This window comes from Pinus tabuliformis, chromosome 1_2 (assembly GCF_031772625.1).
Source record: "Pinus tabuliformis cultivar Carrire ecotype Pingquan chromosome 1_2, CPIR1, whole genome shotgun sequence".
Taxonomy (NCBI): domain Eukaryota; kingdom Viridiplantae; phylum Streptophyta; class Pinopsida; order Pinales; family Pinaceae; genus Pinus; species Pinus tabuliformis.
The window spans coordinates 742,841,677-742,862,483 of NC_142298.1; the positions used below are offsets into that span (position 1 = coordinate 742,841,677).

Sequence of the window (20,807 nt, forward strand, 5' to 3'; positions counted from 1 at the left end):
AAATAATTGCCGCCCCCGCCCCCCTTTCCAAAGTTAATCTAATTAGCCCACTTTTAAAAAAGATTACTTTATGTTACCCACTTTTATAAATAAGTGAAAGTCACTTTTACAATGGTACTTTATGAACTACCCACTAAATTGTAATTTAAATAAAAGATAAAGTGACTTCGAAATTATAAGTGAATCACTTTTTATAATCCGTGAGAATACTTTTACATAAAGTAACTTTAAAACATAAATTACATGTGTTTTTTGAAAAAGTAACTCAACAAAAAGTCACTTTTTATAATGAGTGAGAACACTTTTACATAAAGTAACTTTAAAACATAAGTTACATGTGTTTTTTGAAAAAATAATTCAACAAAAAGAAATACTTGAATTTAAGACCTCTATTCTCATAAATTAACTTTGGACCAAGTGAGCTAGTTTTAAAGGGTAGTAATTTTTGGAAAAGATGAAAGTTTTTTTTTTTTTTTTCACTGAAGCTTTGGAGTGCGTGCTTACTTGAAAAACCTCTTTTTGCCTACAAAACAAAAAAAAACACACAAAACCCAAAACGAATATGAAAAAAAATCCAAGCCTTACGACTTAAAGTAAGATTTGGCTGGAAACTAAATATTTTCCTAAATGTTTTTGATTTTCCGAGATCACACTAAGGTGCAGTGGAAAAAAGCTTACACATGAGAAAAATACTTCCTCTCTGTTTTTGGTTTGCCTAGATCGCACAGAGTCGCAGGGCAAAGAGCATACATAGAAATGAAAGGTATAGATCCCACAATAAATTTGTTTATAGAGGACTATAAATCGAAATAAACAGAGAAATAAACAACTCTAACTACAAATAAAGACTGTATACCTCGAGATCTTAAAAATGAAGTAGTTAGGGCTACCGGAAACCTTTTTGCGTGAAACAAAAGGGGTTCCTCACTGGAACAGATGCTCCTAACACAATTGAGCAGTCCTTTTGGCTTGAAAGCTGTCAGAAACAATAGATATAGGAAATGGCAGTCGGATGTATTTATACCGGATTCAAATTTGGATTACCAACAGATGTAGCCCTCGAATAGCTCTGATACCATGTAAGAATTTACAAGCTAAGTTCCTTAGATAGAACACCAAAAGACACCACTCACAAACAGATCACAAATCGGTACACCAATATTCTTGACGTGGTTAAAACCCTCAAAGAGGGAAATAGTCCACGACTTGAGCCAACGTGGTCACTTTAGGAAATTTATTAATGTAAAAGAAATAAAATGTACATAAGCTTCTTTGATGAATGGTCACCTTACAAATAACCCTCCATGCTCTTTAAATAGAGATCATGGACCAATCGGGTGCTAAGTCACGGATCAAGTGTCGATAATACCAATGAGAGAATGAACCATCAGATCACTTCATGCCTAGAACATATCGTGACTATCGGATTGAAAGTTACAAAAAGTACATAGTAAAGAAACACACTTTACCTAACTATACACTAGACCAAGTTATACTTAACTATTTCCTATGTGTCAAAATATCCTAACAATTGATCAACTTTTGCCTGCAATATTTCCAACTACTTACTAACCAAAGCGAAGTGGGACCTTGCTTCCGTGACAACCTGTTCACCCTAGTTGGCAATAAGAGATCACAAGTAAGACATGCTAGAAGCCAACTACCTGTTCACATATTCCTTGAATTCTTGATTTCTTGGATGCTCCATTTTGCAGAAAATTCATTCCTATATTGTTGTGGCTCAACGAGAGGGCAATTACAATCATGTTGCATTTATAACCTCTTGCTCTTATGCCTCTCATTCCAACTAGTTCCTTCCCACATTCAATTCCACAATCCTTCGCTTGAGAATTCCTGTCAGGATTTACCATCACAAATTCTTTCCTTGTACAGCCAAGCTCAAGCAAATTTAACATTCACGGGATTTGCAAAATGCAAGCATGTTCTTCTGTAACTCTGTGAATTAATGTGATGGAGGAGGGATGCCACCTGTCTAAAGGCATGGAATGAATCAACTCGAAAGCCCATTTGGATAATTCACTTATGTTGTTCATCATGTATGTGGGCCGCCAAACATGATCTTTTGAGGATTTATGGTTATAATATCCATTAAATAACCAAAAAGGCCTTAATTCAACACTAATAAATCTCCAACTACCAATATATTGAAATGTGATATCCCAAAAAAAAATTAATTTGATATTCATGCGATATCCTTGTTCTAAAGATGTTCCTTGATTAGCTAGAAGATTCGGTATTTGATTGTTTTGTCTTTTGATGGGGAAGAATTCTCTACTTTCAAACTTTTGGTGTTACAACCGTATTGTAAGAAGCATTGAAGGGAGATCTTTTTTCAACATCTCTTTGGATTTGAGAGTTTTTGAATGACAGTCATGGAATCTCCATAAACTATTAAATGGTGAATCTTCCTTGCAACAGCTATCTCCAGGCCTTTCCACGGAGCAAGAATTTCAATGTGATTGTTAGATGTTCTACCTAAACCCCATGCAAATTGCGTCTCTATTTCATTGCTGGGGCGAAAAAACGACCCCTCCCACTTCTGCCTCCCCCATTATATATTCCCTTTTTATTATTATTGTAATTCCTTTTATTTATTTTTAAATCAAAGATATTTTATTTCATATACATATTTTTAATGCATTTTTCACATTAAGATAATTACAGTTTTAGGGAGAGAGGGATTAAGATAATTAAAATTTTAGGGGAGAGAGGGAATGGTTGTCTGTGTTAGGGTTCTATCATTAGGAGCCTATGTTGTAGCAAAGGAGTACATGCTCACAAGAGAGGGAGGTGATCTAAGAAAAGTGCAGCCATCGACTTTGTTCGCAAGGCCTGAAGGAGCCTGGGGAGGAAGAGGTTCTGACAGGTTTTCTTCTTAGTGAAAAAACCAAAAATGATCATAGGCTCTTTCTGTGCACATGGATGGAGGGGTTTCCATTTCCAGGGACCAAAATAAAGCCATGAGATTGCTAAAGAAGTGAGGCTTAGAGGGATGTCACAAGAGGATTTGGCCTTTGTGGCAAACTCTCTAAACCTTTTTTATGCATGCACAATATTCCTTGAAGATGCAATTTCTTTCCTGGAATATATCGGCGTTCATGGTGGTCTCTGGACTAACAAATCAATTTGCTACATATATTTATGGATCCTTTTCTCAGATCCAATAGAAGTTTCCCTTGGTAGGATGGATTTTTCCTTAAGTGGAACATATCTGCTTTATCCACTGACAGATCTGGAAGAAAGCCTCCTCGCAAGATTAGATTTGGGCTTGGTAAATCAATTCCTTGAAGAACCCGTCGAATACAGTCAAGAACTTGTGGTGGGTGAGGGATCATCTCTCCAAATTTTTGTGCAAACTCCAGAAGGAAGATCGTTCCTCATTGAGGCTTGGGAGGACATTTTGGTGCAAGATTTGAAGAGGGATATAAAAAAAAATCAAGTATTCCAATGGAGATTCAAAGCTTGATCTTCGCTGGTAGATCTCTGCAAGATGACTCACTGTTACAAGACTATGGCATAGAACAAAACTCCTATATCATTATCAATCTGTGGCCGCAAGGGGTTTGTTTAAGAAAATTGATGGATCTACATCCTTCAAATATGCCCTTAAAGGGAAGTTGAAAGTTCAAATCAAATTAGATTAAAATCTTAATATTTCTGACCCATACATTGTGGAACAATTGAATTAGGTCCTAGAAATGGCAGTAGATCTTTTAGAGGTAAATGTTATTAGTGCAAACTTCCAATCTTAGGCAATTATATGAAGATTTAATGCCTTCTGGCCAAAACTAGTGGATCTTTTTCAGTGGGTTTTTCATACTTTGATAGTAAATTGTGATATTCATCTATGCTCCCGGGGTTTTCTCATTGTTAAATTTGAAACAGAAAAGGACAAGGATTTGGTATTTAGAGAGGGGCCATAGTTTTGGGTTTTCTCATTGTTAAATTTGAAACACAGAAGGACAAGGATTTGGTCTTTAGAGAGGGGCCATAATTTTGGAGATTTGTGGATTATTTTATAACCCCATGGTTCTTGGATTTTGATGCCAATACAATGGTGGTATGTAAAATGATAGTGTGGGTTAGATTGCATAATCTCCTTCTTCATTTTTGGAATCATAAAGTATTAGAAGGAATTGAGAATAAGTTGGATAAGTACATAAAGACAAATACACAAAGAACTGAAGAAGAAATCTTTACTTTTGCTAAACTCTGATCACATTCATTTATTACATGATAAAATGTGTTGGACCCAATTTTTAGATTTTGAAAATATGGCATTTGGATGTTAAATTTGTCTACAAATAGGTCATTTACAAAACACATGTCCCAAAGCAAATAAAGATTCAAGCAGGAAAAAGAAACAAGCAAAAAAGCACAAGGGATGGTAGCTTTCAGAGCAACAACTCTAAGAAGAAGGATGAAGGAGAAGGGGATAATTCCCCACACGAGGTCAACCAAAATCCATAAGAAATAATATCAGATGGAGGAGGAAAACAAGAAGGAACAATGGTTCACATTCCGACAAATACAGAGCAACAAGAATTTCAATCCCAGTGTTGTATAAGGAGACGTTACCCATTGAAAAGGAGATGGGAGGTTACAAGCGATGTCTTGTATCTAAAAGCTCAAACTCAGATACGGAAAATCAAATGATAATAGAAGAAAACCAGCTAACAAATGTTATTTCCACTCCAAATTTAAGAAGTTGGAGAAAAGTGGAAAAGAAGAAAGGAAGAAAAATGTAACTAAGTATTTTTACTTAGTCCAAATGTTATTTTTTACTTTATGTTATTTGCACCAATAATGCTCTTGGAGCATGTACAACATATAGTTTTATTTTTTAATAAAATTACTATTTTTCATTGGAAAAGAAAAATATAAATATAAATTTGTTTTCCACTTAATTATAAATTTAATTTTTTTTTAATGTTTTGGAAAAATATAAAAAAATAAACAAAATTAAATATACATTATTTTTTTTTAATTTAAATAAATTAAAATTATTTATTTATATATTTTGATTCATAAGGGATTTGAATTAGTAAGCTATAACAAAAAGTATCTTAACGGAACACCAATTCACCATTAATCCAAAATTTCATGGACTGATCTATTTGTACAATTAATCCACTTTAAAATTGATTTTAAATTATAAAATATATCTAACTTATAATAAAATTAATCCACATTAAAATTGATTTTAAATTATAAAATATATCTAAACTTATAACAAAATACATTTTATTTTATAAATATATGTTAGAGTAAAAGATATTTCTCACATGTTATATTAAAAGTAATATTAATCCATATTTTTCAACTTTTATTATTAAGTTTCACCTTAATCATGTTTGCTCATAAATTACACCTAACTCATATGATATATAAAAAAATATTAAACCATATTTTCAATTTTTACTATTAAATTTCACCTAACTCATCCCATGTTAAAAATAATATAACAATATTTTTTTTCAAATCTAACAGACTGCACTGAGCTTTTCTTTAGGTAAACAGTGGTAAAATGAAAGTTCATAAAGACGATGTTTTCCAAGCGAACTATATTCATATCAATCCTTTCTAGAATGAGGGGTCCCTGGCTTCGTCTTGTATAACTAAGTAATACTAATAAAACTTAGATTTTATTAGAGTTGAAAAATAATATTTTTCCGATCTCTACGCCCTTGTGCTTAATGGGAATACTTTAATCCTCTAAAATAGAGGAACGAAACCGTAACAATCCGTTTGAAAATTCAGAACTTTGGTTTTCGCCGGATTCTCCGCTCACTTCACATGAAAAGTACTACTTACGCTGATTATTATGTAATACAAATCTCCATTATTTCATTCCAAGAATTCTCCGATACTCCGTTTCAACAACAGACCAAACGCAGGCGATTGCAGATCCAGATGAAGATGCGCAATGTTTAAATCTAAAATACATATTATTTAATCAGCACTACATGTTTAGAATCAGCACTGACCGAAACCGAAACCGAAACCAATGAGAGAGTTGGCGGAATCGAATGAGACCCGGATGCCCTGTTGCTGAATATTCCCAACGATGGACACACCAGAGTCGATCGGTGCAAAGGCAAAGCAAAATGTCCCCATCGTGTTCACCGGTATCAGATAATTGTTAGCCCGAAGAATGAAGGTTGCCCCGTTGGAGAAATGGAAGCCCAACTGGGGAACACTCACGGATTGTAGGCCCCACAGGTCGTAGCAGGTGTCGAAGATGGAGACCCCGTCGGCTCTGGGAAGGTGTCGCGTGCCCGCGACGAAGGCGTTCTGCAGAACATCGTAGGGGGGTGTCTGGAGGCGATTAACGACGGTGCCTAGTCGATGATGACACCCCGGCGACCGACGTTTCGTCGATGTGGAAGACCTCCGGCGGGATTGATTCGATCAGTGCGCCGCCAACGCTAATGGCGGCGAGGGAGAGATAGTAGTAGGAGGGTAGAAAGGGATTGGTTTTCAGCGGCGTGAAGATCGTCTCGACGGGAACGGATTCCGGCCCGAATTCGAGCGTGCCGAAGGATTCCGACTTTCGGTCGACGAGGCAGTAGGAAAGGCGCGGCCCGTCTGCGTGCCTAGCTGCGTGGGGAATGAAAGCGGCCCCACCCCGAGGCCGAGCAACCCAGCGGCCCCAACAAACAGGCCGACTTTGTCGTGGCCGCAGCCAATGCCAACGTTGAGGAGAGACGTGGAACCGAACGTTAGCGTATCGGTGGCAAAGCTCCCGACGGAGGAGGAACGGTCGTCTTAAGTTATTTTGTACGGGCATGTCACGCCCTTACACGGGGTAATATTTCAACCGCACTACACTGAGGTGCAGCACTACGGACCTTTTTCTTTTTACGAATACTCACGGTCATGGACTATGTCTAACATCCATATTTAGTTTATTTTTCGTTACCAAGTATTAAGTTATCCTTTATACATGATGAAAACCATGAACATTCATCATTACAACGTTAACATATAGAAATGCACAACAGTATAAAGGGAGGGGCAATTCCCCATTGTGAGTCTACCCGTATGTCAATATATATAAGTTTCATGTATAAGTTAAATCTTGGAGGAAACTCAAATTTACACAGCCAATTTTTCAACTTCGGCAAACTCGGTTGCCTAGCCTCGTCGGCACCTCCGAACGGTCGCCACACGTTCTGCCCAACTCTTCATTCACCCCTGAATGCGCTCGTTCAGCTCATCACGTTGTTTGCCCAACTTGGGCGCCCACCTGTGTCACCGTGCACGCCTACCCAACACGTCCGCACATCAGTCGCCTTCGTTCACAACCCATCGCACTTCTTCACCCGACTCGCCCTCCGTTCGTTCAGCAAACACCCTCACCGTGTTACCCTGCCTGACATTATCATTCAGCCCAACCATTCCTTCATTCGGCGAGCGCACACGCACCCGTGTCGCCACTCACCTGAACTCTCGTTCACAGTTTCGACCTCCCTTCGTTCGGTGGGCCGCACATAGTACCGCCTACACAAACTCCCATTCACAACCTCCGGTTCAACCTTCGTTCGGCTGACACCTCACCGTGTCGCCTGGCACGCCCGTCGTTCAACCCTGCACGAACGCCCTACCCGAATCGAACGTCGTTCAGCCCTGCACGAGCGCCCTACCCGAGTCGCCCGTCGTTCAGCCCTGCACGAACGCCCTGAATGATTCGCCCGTAGTTCAGCGCTGCACGAATGTCCTGAACGGTTCGCCCGTCGTTCAACTCTGCAGGAATGCCCTAAATGGTTCACCCGTCGTTCAGATTTGCACGAACGCCTTCGCCCATTCTGCCCATCATGCGGGCACATCCGCACTGAACCTTCGCACTTCTTCGCATTTCTCACTTAGCTCGTCCAAGTGATCTGCGTTTAAGTTTGTTGGTTGAATGACTCATCTCTAATTCATCCTCCACTTATTTATACGCTTGAACACCCATCATTCAAACGCCTAGCTGACCTGCCCATCAAACACTCTCCCGTCGGCTTTGCTCCATTTTAACACGTCGGCCCACCCACATATCGTGTGGCTGACCCCATCGCATGTCGGCTCGCCCATTGGCTCGCCCGCTCCTCGGGTTTCCCGGGACCGCTCATACAATATATACATACCATGCTCAACACTTTGCATTTTTCACTGGCGTGACCTTCCACCGTGGTCGCAGCTCGCCTATCCACGCACCCTGCAGCTCGTGGTCCTCACATTCTCCCCCACTAGAAATCATTGTTGTCCTCGACAATCTCTCATCCCGACAACCATTTGTCACCAAAATATCCATACCAAGGCATATACTCCATCGGTATGTCATACATCGGAATGTCACCTCAATCCATGATCATCAACCACATCCGTTGCAATCTCCACATGTTGCTCCCACTGTGGAAGGCTAGTCCCTCCATCTCAAGCTACATGCCTACTGCAACATATCGTGTTGACCTCATCATGTATCGTCATCGTGTGAACTGCTGCCATGATACTCCAACATAATGCTAACACATCTCTGCACGCTTCCGGACCCCATGATTTGAACTAGCTGGGTAGCTAATCCAACTGTCACGCCCAAACCATGAGAATGCACATCCTCATGCCATCATCAGTGATTTCTCAGACTCTCGTCACATCATCAACTCGATCAAGAATCTATTTACATATAAGTGTAATCCATGCTCAGGTCTATGAAGTAGCCATCATCTCATCTACAACATGTTGTCCATGTGCTGTCTGTGATCATAGATCAATCAACTCCCATGTGTCAAAAGTGGTTAAGTCTCGGCTCAACCCATGCCCAAGTGTTGCCACCAAGGCATCATCATCATTGTAACTCCATCACTCCAAAGTGCCTCATATCGATCCTCCACATCAAGTCACTCTTTCAAGCACACCCATACATGTACTCGAAAGTATGCACCCCATCCTGCATCAAAATCTCTGACCTCAGCTCCTCAATGCATTAGATCCTCTAAGTCCACCATGTATGAAGTCCCTAAAAGTCACAACCTCATGTCATCATGAGCTCCATGAGTCATCTCCAACCAACACTCTAGCAAGCATACAAGTCTCGACGCAAAGGTCTCTGCAAGATGCCTCAGCTTTCCATGTAGTAGGAATGCTCCATAGTCTGCTTACAATTCCAACCAGTCCATGGCCTTGTTGTACAAGAGTGCACAACCTCTCCATCAGCTCATCATAATAAGTTTCCATGTCACACCAACAAATCCACCTACACAACATCCCTGCCTTGGCACTCCTCATTGGGTGCCCATAAGTGACACCCCTACAAGTGCTCCTGCATAATGTCCCTGCATAAGACTGCCATGCTCCATGTCTCCAACTTGATGTCCATGACTAAGTTGCCCCTGTGTCCAACTAAGTAGACCCATCACAAAAATCGGTCATCCCCATCCAAGCCTGCGAATCCCGAGTGAACTCGGTCACCCAACCATATCATCATCACATGAGTCTCTCCACCATGGCTCCCCCACTAAAGGTTTCACCAAGACTTGCTCTTGGTCTCGGCCATGAGAAGTCCACCCAAGTATCGTCATACTCAAGTGTGTGCCCTCCAATCTGTCGATGAGTCATGTCGAGCACTTAGCCAATTCTCCATGTGGCTAAAGCATGATCTTTTCCTCCGCAACGATCATCATGTTCCTCCCTTGTCACGGGCCTTTGCACCTTCTATCATAAGGTCACAAACCACCCCAACAAGTCCTGCAACAGTCAATGGTCCTTGCTTCCCCATACAAGGTCTCATCATAGACATCTATGGTAAGATCCTCCTTTGCATCAGCAAACTGCTTTTGCTCTTCCCTACATATGGTTCATCTACCAAAAGCTCATCTGAAACACAAGAATCAATAATACTTACTTCAATATGAGGCTCCTCCATGTGAGTATCCTCATCCACCCATGTCTGCAAACTGTATGATCTTGGTCCAACTTGAACACTTTCAAGTTCATCCTCCATCGTTGTCACATCTGCGACATCCTCGTATTGGTCCTTGAGTTCTTCAAGTTCTTCTTTGATCTTTGAACAACCTTCTCGAATCTCCATATTCTCAGCCTTCATCGAAGTCCGTTCATGACTCCATCTCCTCATTTGTTCCAATGCCTTGTATCAGAAAGCTTCACCTGCATTATGGCTAAATTCACCTGCCATAGGTCCTTCCACCATATTTGCCATCTACTTTCCTTGCAATCCTGAATCACCCTAATATATCACCTGTCACCTGCAAAACTTGAACTTCCTTGTCAAGTCTTAGGCCTTCTTGTGGAATTAGTTCCTTGATTCAGTTCACCAGCTTTGATACCACTTGTCACGCCCCTACACTGGCGATAATCTTTCAACCGCACTATAGCGAGGTGTGGCACCACCAACCCTTTTCTTTTCACTAATACTCACGATCATGGACTACGCCTAACATTCGTACTTAGTTTATTTTTCGTTACCATGTATTAAGTTATCCTTTATACATGATGAAAACCATGAACATTCATCATAACAACATTAACATATAGAAATGCACAACAGTATAAAGGGAGGGGCAATTCCCCATTGTGAGTCTGCCCATATGTCAATATATATAAGTTTCATGTATAAGTTAAATCTTGGAGGAAACCCCAAATTTACACTTTAGCCAATTTTTCAACTTCGACAAACTCGGTTGCCCAGCCTCGTAGCACCTCCGAACAGTCGCCGCACATTCTGCCCAGCTCTTCATTCACCCCTGAACGTGTTCGTTCAGCTCGTCGCGCCATTTGCCCAATTTGGGCGCCCACCTGTGTCACCGTGCACGCCTACCCAGCACGTCCGCACATTGGTCGCTTTCGTTCACAACCCATCGCACTTTTTCACCCGGCTTGCCCTCCGTTCGTTCAACAAACACCCTCACTATGTTACCCTGCCCGACATTATCGTTCAGCCCAACCGTTCCTTCGTTCGACGGGCACACACGCACCCGTATCGCCACTTGCCCGAACTCTTGTTCACGGTTTCGACCTCCCTTCGTTTGGTGGGCCACACGTAGTACTGCGTACACAAACTCCTGTTCACGACCTCCGGTTCAACCTTCGTTCGGCTGACCCCTCACCATGTCACCCGGCACGCTCGTCGTTCAACCCTGCACGAACGCCCTACCCGAGTCGCCTGTCATTCAGCCCTGCACGAACGCCCTAAATGGTTCGCCCGTCGTTCAGCTTTGCACGATTGCCCTGAACAGTTCGCCTGTCGTTCAGCTCTGTACAAACGCCCTGAACGGTTCACCCGTCATTCAACTCTGCACGAACACCTTTGCCCATTTTGCCCGTCGTGCGGGCACATCCGCACTGAACCTTCGCACTTCTTCGCACTTCTCACTTAACTTGTCCAAGTGATCTGCGTCTAAGTTCATTGGTTGAATGACTCGTCTCCAACTCGTCCTCCACTTATTTATACGCTTGAACGCCCATCGTTCAAATGCCCAACCGACCTACCCATCAAACGCTCTTCCATCGACTTTGCTCCATTTTAACACGTCGGCCCACCCACATATCCTGTGGCTACCCCCATTGCATATTGGCTCACCCGCTCCTCGGGTTGCTCGGGATCGCTTGTAAGGACTTGTGGTCCAAGGCATGACCGCCACGCAAGTGCGACGAATTGGTTAGCCAAACAAGCGCACTGTTGAACGATAAAACGACAGAGCGAAGATACTTGGAGCATGCGTGCGAAAGTATGGAGGAGCGAGTCACATGTTTATACGATGAATGAGTGAGGGCATTCATCGTTGGTGAGCCGATGGTGAAGAGTGTTGGTTGGGGGTGTTGGCGGATGAACCGACCGTATGGCAGACCAAACGAGGGCGTCGGTTGATGATGAACGAGGGTCGACCGAGAGGTGGCATGACCACATAACAATGTGTATATATTAAACGCATGGATGGATCATTTGACATCGAACATTCAAACTCAAGAATTCGATCAAGGAATGCGAAGGAGCCTGCGGTGATAAGGGAAAAGTGCGCAGACGTGTTGGGAGGTTGAGGTTGAGCGGAGGCGCAGGTCTATGCACCCGCTCACGGGCAAAGACACATGGTGACAGCGCACAGGTTTCTATTACCGGGTAAAGGTGTGGGCAAGGTCGCCCATCGTTCGGAAGAGCGCGGGTAAGCCTTGGGTGAGGGCACCTGCTGGGCAAAGGCAAACAACACGGGTGTAACTTGGATGAGAGCGCCCAACATTCGGTTGGTGAACACAGGTAACTCATGGGTGAAGGCGCCAGTGGTTTGGTGAACGAGTGATTTAGGTGAGTCGCCCGTCGTGCACAAAGATAGAAGGTGAACGAAGTTCGGTTGAGGAGTGCGGTTGGCGGTCTGTGTGAGGGCGCGCCCGCCAAACTCGGGCAAGGAACTTGGTTGGCACACGAAGGTGTGGCCTTGATGTAAAATTGGCTAAGTATGAAACTTGGTGTTTCCAAGTATACTTGTAAAGCTTTGTAAACATTGTAAAGTTGAATAATATATTGATATCAGGCAGACTCATTGTTCAGGGAGTTGCCCCTCCCTTTATACTGTGCAATTGTGTTCTTCATGTATAATTACTGATGATAATGAATGTGTATGCGTGTTCATTGGTATAAACGAAACATAATAATACTTGGTTGTGAAAAACAAACTAAGTAGACTAATGGTTAGGCGTCGTCCACGAACATAAGTATTGGTGAAAAGAAAGTGTTCGGTGGTGCCGCACCTCGCCAAGAGAGGTTGAAAGACTACCGCCGGCCAGGGGGCGTGACAATTGGTATCAGAGCTAATTCAAGAGAAGTGCAGACGAAGGAAACTGATTCTACAAAGGCCGAAGACTTGAAAGGAAGTTCAAGTTTTGCAGGTAACAGATAGAATCAAGAGTTGGTTCGGTCTTGCAGGGAGAACCTGGTGAATGGTGAAGAATCAAGAAGGATGTCTATCTTGCAGGAAATGGGTTTTGCAACCTTCAAGGAATTTGAAGGGAGTCTACTTGAAGAATCAAGGGAGGTTGAACAAAGGTTTGCAGAATGGGGCAAAGGCTTGTTCAAAGCAAAGGATGCTCTTCATGCCTTGGTCAAGGAAGGGATTTCTGACGGGAATAGGGACGAAGCCTATCGACTTGCAAAGGAAGTGGACTTGTTTGATTCAGAACTCAAGGAATTGAAGATAAGGCAAGATTTAATTCGAGAAAAGTGGAAATGGCTAACTCTTGAATAGAAGCATTCCATAGCTTTGACTCATAAGGAGAAAGCTGCAGAATGCGATGATAAGGAAGAGGAAGCCATGATAGTTGAAGATATTGCAGACGTGACAACGATGGAGGATGAACTTGAGATTGATCAAGGTGGACCAGGATTGTGCAGTTTGCAGACATGGATGGATGGGGAGACTCACATGGAGGAGCCTCATGATAATGATGATGATGATGTAAGTATTATTGATACTTGTGTTTCAGTTGAGCATTTGGTAAATGAACCATATGCAGGGAAGGGAAAAGTCAGTTTGCCGATGCTAGGGAGGATCTTACCATGGATGTCTATGATGAGACCTTGTATGGAGAAGCAAGGATTGTTGACTGTTGCAGGACTTATTGGGGTTGTTTTTGACCTTATGGTAGAAGGTGCAAAGGCCCGTGACAAGGGAGGAACATGATGATCATTGTGAAAGGATTGGGTCATGCTTTAGCCACATGGAAGAATTGGCTAAGTGCCTAGCATGACTCGTGGACATATTGGAGAAGGGCACACACTTGAGTTGCTTGGGTGGACTTCTCATGGTTGAGACCAAGAGCAAGTCTTGGTGGAACCTTTAGTGGGGGGAGCTATGATGGAAGGGACTCGTGATGATGATGATATGGTTGGGTGACCAAGTTCACTAGACCGAAGATTGTAGACTTGGATGAGGATGACCGATTGTTGTGATGAGTCTACTTGGTTGGACTACATGGGCAACTTAGTCATGGACAACAGGTTGGAGACATGGAGCATGGCAGTCTATGCAGGGACATTATGCAGGAGCACTTGTAGAGGTGTCACTTATGGGCATCCAATGAGGAGTGCCAAGGTAGGGATGTTGTGCGGGTAGATTTGCTTATATGACATGGAGATATTTTGCTTATGAGCTAATGGGGATGTTGTGCACTCTTGTACAACAAGGCCATGGACTTGGATGGAGTTGTGAGCAGACTATGGAGCATTCCTACTACATGGAGAGCTGAGGCATCTTGCAGAGACCTTTGGGCCGAGACTTGTATGCTTGCTGGATGTTGGTTGGAGATGACTCATGGAGCTCATGATGACATGAGATTGTTGTGACTTTTGGGGACTTCATATATGGTGGACTTGGAGGATCTGATGCATTGAGGAGCTGAGGTCAGGGACTTTGATGCAGAATGGGATGCATACTTTCAAGTACATGTATGGGTGTGGCTTGAAAGAGTGACTTGATGTGGAGGATCGATATGAGACACTTTGGAGTGATGGAGTTACAACGATGATGATGCCTTGGTGGCAACACTTGGGCATGGGTTGAGCTGAGACTCAACCACCTTTGACACATGGGAGCTAATTGATCTATGATCATGGGCAGCACATGGATAGATGAGACAGGTGTATACTTGTTTCTATGACATACTTGAGGGATGGCACATACAGAGATGATGGAGGTTGCTTCATGGACCTGGATGTGGTACATCGAGAGTCGAGGTTGATGAGATGATCTCTTCACTTTGAGGAGATGGATGTTTTGCAGATGGATGATGTTGGGATAGATGCGGCTGATTTCTTGCAGTACATTGGTACCAAACATCATGGACAGCATGTTGCAGATGAGATGAGGACTACTTCATGGACCTAAGCATATCTTACACTTATATGGAGATGGATTCTTGATCGAGTTGAGGATGTGAAGGGATGTTCCGAGAAATTACTGATGATGGCATGAGGATGTTCATTCTCATGGTTTGAGTGTGATAGTTGGACTGATCACCCGACTAGTTCAAACATGAGGGAGCTCAATGTGCAGAGATGTGTTAGCATTGAGTTGGAGTATCATGGCAGTAGTTCACACGAGGATGACACATGATAAGGTCGACACGAGATGTTGCAAGAAGCATGTTGCTGAGATGGAGGGGCTAGCCTTCCACGATGGGGAGCAGCATGTGGAGATTGTGACAGAATGGTTGATGGTCATGGATTAAGATGATCTTCCGATGTATGACATACTGATGGGGTGTATACCTTGGTATGGTGATCTTGGTGACAAATAGTTGCCGAGACGAGATATTGTCAAGGACGACAATGATTTCAAGTGGGGGAGGATGTAAGGACCTGTGGTCCAAGGCATGACTGCCATGCAAGTGCGACGAGTTGGTTAGCCAAACGAGCGCACGGTTGAACGATAAAACGATAGAGCGAAGATACTTGGAGCATGCGTATGAAAGTATGGAGGAGCGAGTTACATGTTTATACGATGAATGAGTGAGGGCGTTCATCGTTGGTGAGCTGATGGTGAAGAGTGTTGGTTGGGGGTGTTGGCGGATGAGCCGACCGTATGGCAGACCAAATGAGGGTGTCGGTTGACGATGAATGCGGGTCGGCCGAGAGGTGGCACGACCACATAACAATGCGTATTTATTAAACACATGGATGGATCATTTGACATCGAACATTCAAACTCAAGCATTCGATCAAGAAATGTGAAGGAGCCTGTGGTGATAAGGGAAAAGTGCGAAGACGTGTTGGGAGGTTGAGGTTGAGCGGAGGCGCAAGTCTATGCACCCGCTTACGGGCAGAGCCACATGGTGACATCGCACAGGTTTCTATTACCGGGTAAAGGTGTGGGCAAGGTCGCCCATCGTTCGGAAGAGTGCAGGTAAGCCTCGGGTGAGGGCCCCCGCTGGGTAAAGGCAAATAACATGGGTGTAACTTGGACGAGAGCGCCCAATGTTCGGTTGGTGAACACGGGTAACTCATGGGTGAAGGCGCCGGTTGTTTGGTGAACGAGTGACTCAGGTGAGTCGCTTGTCATGCACAAAGATACAAGGTGAACGAAGTTCAGTTGAGGAGTGTGGTTGGCGGTCCGTGTGAGGGTGCGCCCGCCCAACTCGGGCAAGGAACTTGGTTGGCACACGAAGGTGTGGCCTTGATGTAAAATTGACTAAGTAAACATAAATCTTTGTAAACATTGTAAAGTTGAATAATATATTGATATCGGGCAGACTCATTGTTCAGGGAGTTTCCCCTCCCTTTATACTGTGCAATTGTGTTCTTCACGTATAATTGCTGATGATAATGAATGTGTATGGGTGTTCATTGGTATAAAGGAAACATAATAATACTTGGTTGCGAAAAACAAACTAAGTAGACTAATGGTTAGGCGTAGTTCATGAACATAAGTATTGGTGAAAAGAAAGTGTTCAGTGGTGCCGCACCTCGCCAAGAGCGGTTGAAAGACTACTGCCGGCCAGGGGGCGTGACACCGCTCATACGATATATACATACCATGCTTAACACTTCGCATTTGTCACTCGCGTGACCTTCCACCGTGGTTGCAACTCACCCATCCGCGCACCCTGCAGCTCGTGGTCCTCAGAGGGTAGCTCCCATCGTCACAGCTGTACGCACCAAGCTGACGACAGACAACGGAGTCGCAACAGACAGTGGAGAAAGATGCGGAGAAGGAAGGGTTGAAGATGGGATTCGACTAAGAGTAGCACTCTTAACACAGCTAGCACTGAATCCAGACCACGTCGCTGCCCGTGTCGAGCACCATATATTGCTCCCTTGTCGGCGTCCCAACACTTGTACGCGTGAAGTACTCACTGCTCCCCTGTTCCATTCCTGACACGACCTCCTCACCAAACTTTGCAGTGACCTCCGCAACATTTTCGTAGTTACCTGCCGGATCCTTTTTCAATCTCAGTCTCCTCTCTATGCGCTGCTCCAGCCCTTCGACCCTTGCCACTTCCTAACTTAGCCTTTCCTCCAGCTGGTGCTCAAAGGACGTCGTTGCGTTGGCGGCGGCGTTGACCAAAAGACTATCCCTGTGCACCACTAGCACGCTCCAGGCCATCCATCTTGGCTTGGTTTCTCTTTTATACTCAACCCCATTGGGTGCAGTCTCCGTCTCCCTTAGCGTAGCTGCAACATCCAGAGCGTGATAGCCCGGCTGCTCGGGGGGCAGAAAATGGTCTCGAGGACGCAGATTGGCCCAACAGAAGCAACAACTCAACCGCCAACAAAAACCAAAATGGAAAGAGAGGGATAGGGAGTCGGAGGGACTCGTCCATTGGGTGTGGATTAGAATAAGAAGCTCACCAAGTGCCGGTCATTGCGGCACCCGGGCGTCGGGGAGTGTATCCGAGATAAGGAAAGAGATCTTTTCGATTCATGCTGAATCAACTCACAAGAGACGGATGGATTTATGGCATTTAGCAAGAGAAACAACACATTACCACAAACCCAAAAAGCAATTCTGTAACCTGTTACTGTGTACCCTATTTCCACTTTATCGTCTTCCATATTATTGACTCTCCTGCCCTTCCAACACACGTTTGGAGGAGAGGTGATTCACAAAGATGGCCTTCTCATTTCTTTTCATTTCGTGTTACTCTCGTTTTTTTCCTTTCATGCACTTGTCATTTAGATGGCCTGTCCACATCATACCCATTAATTTAATTACCCTAAATATGCCATGTTTTTCTGTACTTCATTGGGTTGTTAGGCACGCGAGCTGGCATGGTACATCAAACCACTTGCTTTTTTGGACCTACTATTTAAATTACTACATCCAAAACCTAATTATATCTTCCATATTAAATTACTACATCCAAAACCTAATTATATCTTCAATATGGAATATTTGAAGAATAATTCTTCTAAATTACATGACAAAGCTTCTATGTTATGATGATAGAAGTCCTTTCTTGGAAGATTAGTTTTTCTTTCCATTCAAATTTTTGTGTATACCCATTAATTTAATTAACCTAAATATGCCATGTTTTTCCGTACTTCATTGGGTTGTTAGGCACGCGGCTGGCATGGTATGTCAAACCACTCCCTTTTTTGGACCTACTATTTAAATTACTACATCCAAACCCTAATTATATCTTCAATATGGAATATTTGAAGAATAATTCTTCTAAATTAAATGACAAAACTTCTATGTTATGATGATAGAAGTCCTTTCTTGCAAGATTATTTTTTCTTTCCATTCAAATTTTCGTGTTTTTTTTTAGTATTTTTTCTAGTAAAAGTTGATATTTTTTTATTTTTATTTTTGTTTATAGTCATAAACGAAAAATAAAGATATATTTGGGCATCTAATCTACAACAATAGATGTAATTTCAGCTATTAACTACTTTGCATCTCTAAATCTATATTTACTTTCTCATATTTAACTAATGGAAATTGTTAATAAACATATAGATATCAATTCATACTACACATCAAAATACATTGATATATCACAAAACACATTGATACATCTCATATTACTAAAATTTAAAAAAAAAAATAAAAATTAGCTAATTATAATTTTATTTTAAATAATTTTGTTTTGTTTTGTTTTTTTTTTCAAGTGAGATCATCATCTCTAGTACCAAGGGCTAGAGCGAGAGTCCATATACCAAGATTTGTAGGCACTTATCCATTACATCAATATTTCTCATCGGCATGTTATTAACTAGGCATTGAACACAACCATTATAACCAACCACTAGAGATAACCCATTTGACAAATAATAATAATGATGATAAATGAGTTAAACATATATATAAATAATTAATTCTATATATTAAAGATATATGGGTTAAAATTATAGTAATTATAAAATTATGTAATTTTTGGGTTAAATGTATATATATTTAACTTATATATAAATTATTTTTATAATTGATAATAATAACCATTTAAAATAGAGTTATAATTTAATTATTTTTTTATGTTGAGTTTTTGTTTTTGTTTTTTAAATTTTAGTAATGTGCCTATTTGATTCTTTATCAATTATTTAATTTATATAGCTATGTTAGGTATATCATTGACATCAAATACAACAACAATATCCTAATTATATCATCAATATGAAATAACTTAATCTAATTCTTCTAAATTACACAACAAAACCCCAATAAAATGAAATAATTTCACAAAATATAAATATATCATTAAATAATTTTATGAAATATGAAATAAAATAATTTAATCTAATTCTTTTGGATTTTGATTTTTTTTTCTTGTATAATTTTATTAAAATTCTAAAATTATATCGACAATAATTTAGTCACAAAAATTGAAAACATAATCGATATAAACTAAAATAATTTAATTTGACTCTTTTAAATTTTGATTCTTTATCAATTTTAATTAAAATTTTGTTAAATATACCTAAGTAATGTATATTCATCTTCATACCTACTTTTCAGCTGAACAGACAGACTGATGGTTACCCAAAATATAAGATGCATCTTTATCGAAAGAAAAGTGGCTTTTCAAGGTTACCTTTTTTCATGCACGCGAGTGCATGATGTACCGGTCGGGGCAGTCGGTTCGCACGCACCCCGGCCGAGTTTGAATCCTGCTGAACTGCATAAATGCTGTAGCGTATTCTATCCCATGTGGTTGTAATATGATCGTTTCGATATTTCGATGTGACGGCTGTCAAGGTTTCTAATACGTATATGTAAAAAAAAAAGGCCCATAATGCTTCTAAAAGAAACTAACCCCTCCTGTTTTTTAAAAAAATTACCTTTTCCAGAGCGAATTGCCATATATTATAGGAATAACGATGCAAATCTACATACAAATAACTACTTTATACTTTTAAAATACATGCAATCATGCGGATCACAGAGAGCAAACTCAATTTCTTATTCAAAATTATCGACGAGTGATTTGACCTAAATTAATTATCGGCTAATACAAATCATTTAGAAAAGCAAACATAGTAATTTTATTATTATCAATTTAATTTAATTTAATTATAATTATAATTTAATAATATTATAATAAATTATTAATATAATATTAATTTTTTATAATCATATTTTTACGATGTTATTAAAGATAAAATTAATAATAATGATAATGTATTGATTATATAAAATTGTAGTAAAAAAAAGTTAAGATTTCTATATCGCTGTTAAAATTTTAATAATTTGTATTTTACTTAAAAAAAGACATGTGAAATTGTCAATATTTTATATCATTTTATTATTATTGTTGATTTTTAATTATTTATACTTATTAATAAATAGTAAGAACAAAGGAATGGTAATGCTTTTTTTTAATGAAGTTATTAGATATATAATTGATAATAATGATAATAAGTTTGTTATATAAATTTAAAATTTTTATATTATTTTTAAAAATTTTAAGTTTTAAGAGTAGATTATACGATTTATCACGAGATGCACAAAGGTCTCTAGAAGAACTCGATGCAAGCAAGCTAGGGTTTGGTGACCTGTAGTACGCTGACAAACCTGAAGGCACTGCTTGAATGTACTCGACCTACATCTGACAGAGGCGATGCGATGCAAGCCCTAGAGGGGGAAGGAGGGGCTAGAGATCCCCTCTTACCGTAGCGTCACTACTGGCGAATCAAGTGGGAAAACCTGCCACCAGTCCAGTCCCCTTGAAGTCGTCAACCCTAACAACAGTCCTATCCTTGGAGCTCGATGACAGGCAAGAAGCTGTGGGTAATGTCTACCTTGTGCAACAGAGAAACCCTGTTTCGTAATCCCATTGAACAAACTGGAAAAATATCG

At 41.1% G+C, this 20,807-nt stretch overlaps 1 pseudogene; it reads right to left on the minus strand.

Moving 5' to 3' along the window:
* Window positions 1-5,997: 5,997 nt before the first annotated feature.
* On the minus strand, window positions 5,998-17,331 carry LOC149207901 (protein ASPARTIC PROTEASE IN GUARD CELL 2 pseudogene; annotated as a pseudogene).
* Window positions 17,332-20,807: the final 3,476 nt, after the last annotated feature.